This window comes from Pongo pygmaeus, chromosome 1 (genome assembly GCF_028885625.2).
Source record: "Pongo pygmaeus isolate AG05252 chromosome 1, NHGRI_mPonPyg2-v2.0_pri, whole genome shotgun sequence".
Classification (NCBI taxonomy): Eukaryota; Metazoa; Chordata; class Mammalia; order Primates; family Hominidae; genus Pongo; species Pongo pygmaeus.
In genome coordinates, this window is record NC_072373.2 from 112,995,959 (window position 1) to 113,001,714 (window position 5,756).

General features: G+C 44.7%; 1 pseudogene; it reads left to right on the forward strand.

Annotated features, from left to right (window-relative positions):
• Positions 1 to 4,365: 4,365 nt before the first annotated feature.
• LOC129041278 (glyceraldehyde-3-phosphate dehydrogenase-like) lies at positions 4,366 to 5,507 on the forward strand (annotated as a pseudogene).
• The last annotated feature ends 249 nt before the right edge of the window (positions 5,508 to 5,756 follow it).

Here is a 5,756-nt window from a genome sequence, read left to right on the forward strand (position 1 = left end):
GTGGTAGGGAGGAGAGAAGAAAGCAGAATGACACAAATGGGGTGATTTTTTTGCAGTTTTTAATATTAGGTATTATTTGATGCCAGAGACAATACATGCACCAGCCATAGGGGGCCCCAACTGTCAAGGTGCTGCAAGTCCATGAAGGTGTGAGACTGGGAAACAGGTGGCACACACTGGGAGCATGGCTATGTGTTCTGCAGGGATCTCTGAGGCTCAGGGATGAGCATCATGATTAGCCTGTGGGTCAGGGAAAGCTAGGCAATCCCTAGGAGGAGTCAGCAAGAAGGAGAATCCAGAAGAGGCACTCCTGGCATCAAGAAGAGCAGGTGAAGTTCCACAGCCTGGTGGGTTGGAGGAGCCCTGAGCAGTTTGATACAGCATGAACCTAGAGGAAGGTGGCGGGGAAGGGAGGGGAGGCAGACAGGCCTGTGGGGCCCAGATCATGAACAGACTTGTTTGTTATACTAGGAAGTTTGAACTGTATGCTGAAAGCAATGGGAACGAAGTAAAAGAGGTCTAAGCAGGCCGATGGCATAATCAGATGTGCATTTTATGAGGCTTTCTGGCAGCAGCCTGTAAAAAAGATTGGCATGGAAGTGAGATTAGAGGCCAGGTGAGGCAAATATATCAAGATGTCCTAGGGGTGGTCCAGGAACCCAGCACCAAATTGCTTTGAGACAATGCAAACCATGTGGCCTAGCTCTAGCCATGGGAGCCTGGGAAGCTGTTTTCACTTTCTTTCTCCCTGTGCCAGGTGAGGGGGTGGGTGCCATCTAGATCTAGTTTCATAAAACCTTGGGCTCCAGGAGAAGGCAAAGGTTTCATGCAATGACATCTTGAAAACCTGATTGGGCTTCATGTTCTGCCTTTTTTCACCAGCCAGGGGGGTTCCTATGGGGATGGTGGAGCCCTGATGAACTGTTACCACAAGCCAGTGCTGAGGCATAGGCTGAGGACCTTGAGGTCCAACTGAAAGGGAGGATATTTGGGAGGCCCAGGAACCAGGTCAATCATGTTTTAAACGAAGTGTCTAGGGCCTTAGCATCTGAGGGGTGGCCAGAGAGGGGACATTCAGGGTGTGTAGACAAGGCAGCTGCATTTCAGCTGATTGGGGTTGGCATTCTCCAGGAGAATCAGCTGAAATGCAGCTGACTGGGGTACATCCTTCCCAGGAGAGGCCAAGGAAGACAGGGGAAATGTCAGGAATGGGTATCTGTAGCTACCCAAATGTCAACAGATCTTCTGAGACTCTTGGTTTGCTCCCGGATGCTTGGTGGCTTCCATGTGGCAGTGTCTACACAGCAGCAGAACTCTTGATAATTTTCCCTGAGCTCACCCACCCGTGTAGCATTTGTTGAGAATTCCAGGAATGGGAGAAAGGATGGAGTGGGGTCTCTCAGGGTATGTAAAAAATACTTGGAGCTGAGCAGTGGGTGAACTCTAGGGGTCTGGCTTCCAACAATGAGTCATAAAAACTGGGAGAAGGTCAAGATTCAAGATAGCCCTTGTTTCTCATATGTTTCTCATATGGTTTATGCAAAGCTCCTGTGCTGTGAGAGAACATTCTGCATTCAAGGAGTTTACAGACGTTTAGGGTGGCTGGAGTGAGAAGTACAAGGAGGTGGGTGTATGAGTGAGGTTGAGAACAGAGGCCAAGTCAAACAGAGCTTTGTAAATCATGTCAAATATTTGAACAAATTTCTGAAACAGGTGCCCATAACTGGCTTTTACAGGTTCCCTGTGGCTCTCGTTATACATGAGTGGCATGGAGATTTCAGTTAGAAGCTTAGAAGGGCTGGGGTTCAATGGGATGCTTTGATATATGTATATATTGTGGAATGACTATATTAAGCTAATTAACATATCTGTCATCTCACATACTTATCATCTTTCATAATGAGAACATTTAAAGTCTACTCTTTCAGCAATTTTGAAGTTTATAATATATTATTACTAACTACGGTCACCATGCTGTGCCATGCTGAGGCCATCTCAAAAACATCTTCCTCTTGTATAATTGAAACTTTGTACCCTTTGATCAACACTACTTGTTCCCCCCGCCACTGCACTCCTCAGCCTGTTGTAGCCACCATTCTACTCTACTTCTAGAAATTCAACTTTTTTAGATTCCACATATATAAGTGAGATCATGCTGTACGTGCTTTTCTGTGCCTGTTTTATTTCATTTAGCATTATATTATCCAGGTTCACCCATGTTGTCACAAATGACAGAATTTCCTTCCTTCAAAGGCTGAATAGTATTCTGTTGCGTATATTGTGTATGCATACCACATATTCTTTATCCATTCACTGGTTGATAGACACTTAGATTGATTCCATGTCTTAGTTATTGTGAATGATACTGCAATGAGAAGGAGAGTGCAGATATCTCTTCGACAGACTGATTTCAATTTCTTTGGATATATACCCGGAAGTTGGATTACTGGGTCATCTGTTCATTCTAATTTCTGTTTTTTGAGAAAGCTCCATACTGTTTTCCATAATGGCTGTACTAATTTACATTTCCACGGTCAGTGTACAAGGGTTCTTTTTTTTCCACATCCTCACCAACATTTCTCTTTTGTCTTTCTTTTAATAGCCTGTTAGAAACAGGTGTGAAGTGATATCTCATCATGGTTTTAATTTGCATTTCCCTGCTGTTGGCCATTTGTACATCTTCTGTTGAGAAAAGTCTATTCAGGTCCTTTTCCCACTTAAAATATTGGATTGTTTTCTTGTTATTGAGTCGTTTGAGTTCCTTATATGTTTTGGATATTAACTCCTTAACAGATGAATTGTTTGCAAATATTTTCTCTTAACAGATGAATTGTTTGCAAATAAAGAGGCAAATATGGGTTGCCTCTTTATTCTCTTAGTTGGTTCCTTTGCTGTGTAGAAACTATTTAGCTTGTATTTCTGGTGCTACAGAAATACAGAGGATCATAAGAAATGACTATGAAAAATTATTTGCCAAAAAATTGGATTTTTATGAAATCCAATCCAGATGAAATGGATAAATTTCTAGACACATACAACCTGCCAAAACTGAATCATGAAGAAATAGAAAATCTGAATAGATTAATAATTAGTAAGGAGATTGAATCAGTAATAAAAAGCTCCCCATCGAAGAACAACCTAGGACTGGATGGCTTCATAGCTGAATTCTACCTAATATTTAAAGAAGAAAAATATCAATTCTTCTCAAACTCTTCCAAAAAATTGAAGCAGAGGGAATACTTTCAAATTCATTTCTCAAGCCTGCCTTTAGCCTGGTATTAAAGCCAGACAAGGACACTACAAGAAAATAAAATTACAGGCCAATATCCCTGATGAACATAGACGAAAAAATTGTCAACAAAATACTAGCAAATTGGATTCAACAGCACATAAAAGGATCATTCACCACGATCGAGTGAGATTTACCCCTGGGGTGCAAAGGTGGTTCAGCATACACAAATCAATAAATGTGATACACTATATTAACAGAATGAAGGGCAAAAACCATCATCTCAATACAGAAAAAAAAATTTAATAAAATTCAACATCCTTTCATGATTAAAACTCTCAATAGAAGAAATGTACCTCAACACAATAAAGGCCACATATGACAAGGCTACAGCTAACATCATACTCAATGGTGAAAAGCTGAGAGTTTTTCTTCTAAGCTCAGGAATAAGGCAAGGACGTCACTCCTGATACTTCTGTTCAACATAGTGCTAGAAGTTCTAGCCAGAGCAATTAGGCAAGGAAAAGATACAAAAGGCATCTAAATAAGAAAGGAAGATGTGAAATTGCCTCTATTGGCTGACAATCTGGTCTTATATAGAGAAAATCCTAAAGACTCTGCCAAAAATTGTTAGAACTGATAAACAAATTTTTCAAAGTTTCAAGATACAAAATCAACATACAAAAATCAGTAGTGTTTCTATACACTAACAACAAATTTTCTGAAAAAGCAATCAAGAGGGCTGGGAGCGGTGGCTAATGCCTGTAATCCCAGCACTTTGAGAGGTCAAGGTGGGCAGATCACAAGGTCAAGTGTTCGAGACCAGCCTAGGCAACATGGTGAAACCCCATCTCTACTAAAAATACAAAAATTAGCCTGGCATGGTGGTGGCACATGCTTGTAATCCCAGCTACTTGGGAGGCTGAGGCAGGAGAATTGCTTGAACCCGGGAGGCGGGGGTTGCAGTGAGTGGAGATCATGCCACTGCACTCCAGCCTGGGCGACAGAGCAAGACTCTGCCTCGGTGGGGAGCGGTGAGGGAGGGAAGCAATTAAGAAAATCCCGGCTCTCTGCTCCTCCCATTCAACAGACAGCTGCATCTTCTCGTGTAGCGCCAGCTGCATCCCTGAGACATCATGGTGAAGGTGAAGCCTGGAGTCAATGGATTTGGCTGTATTGGGTGCGTGGTCACCGAGGCTGCTTTTAACTCTGGTAAAGTGGATATTGTCACCATCAATGACCCCTTCAATGACCTCAACTACATGGTCTACGTGTTCCAGTATGATTTCACCTATGGCGAATTCCATGGCACCATCAAGGCTGAGAACAGGAAGCTTGTCATCAATAGAAGTCCCATCACCATCTTCCAGGAGCTAGATTCCAGCAGAATCAAATGAGGTGATGCTGACGCTGAGTATGTTGTGAAGTCCACTGACATCTTCACCATCATGGAGAAGGCTGGGGCTCATTTGCAGGGGGGAGCCAAAGGGGTCATCATCTCTGCCCCCTCTGCTGATGCCCCCATGTTTGTGATGGGCTTGAACCATGAGAAGTAGGACAACAGCCCCAAGATAGTCAGCAATGCTTCCTGTGCCATCAACTGCTTAGCACCCCAGGCCAAGATCATCCATGACAACTTTGGTACCACGGAGGGACTCATGACCACCGTCCACACCATCACTGCCACCCAGAAAACTGTGGATGGCCCCTCCGGGAAACTGTGTCGTGACAGCCACAGGGCTCTCCAGAACATCATCCCTGCCTCTACTGGCACTGCCAAGCCTGTGGGCAAGGTCATCCCTGAGCTGAATGGGAAGCTCACTGGCATGGCCTTCCGAGTCCCCACTGACAATGTGTTGGCCATGAACCTGACCTGCTGTCTGGAAAAACCTGCCACATATGATGACATCAAGAAGGTGGTGAAGCAGCATCAGAGGGCCCCCTCAAGGGCACCCTGGGCTACACTGAGCACCAGGCTGTCTCCTCCGACTTCAACAGTGACACCCACTCCTCCACCTTTGATACTGGGGCTGGCATTGCTCTCAACGACCACTTTGCCAAGCTTATTTCCTGTTATGACAATGAATTTGGCTACAGCAACAGGGTGGTGGACCTCATGGCCCACATGGCCTCCAAGGAGTCAGACCCCCAGACCACCAGCCCCAGCGACAGCATGAGAGGAAGAGAGAGGCCCTCACTGCTGGGGAGTTTCTACCGCAATGAGAATCTCCCCTCTTCACAGTTTCCATTCAGATCCCCTGAAGAGGGAGGGGCCTAGGGAGCCCCACCTTGTCATGTACCATCAATAAAGTCCCCTGTGCTCAGGAAAAAAAAAAATCCCATTTACAATAGCATTGAAAAAAAAAAGTTCATTTCTGCTCATGTTGTCAGCAGCTGTGGCTCTGCTCTGCGTGTCTTCTTGTTCCAGGATCCAGCTGTAAAGCAGACCCATCCTGGACACACTGTTTTGCGGCCGAGGGAGAAGAGGGCTCGCAGACCCACGTGGTGCTTCTTCAAGCCACTGCTC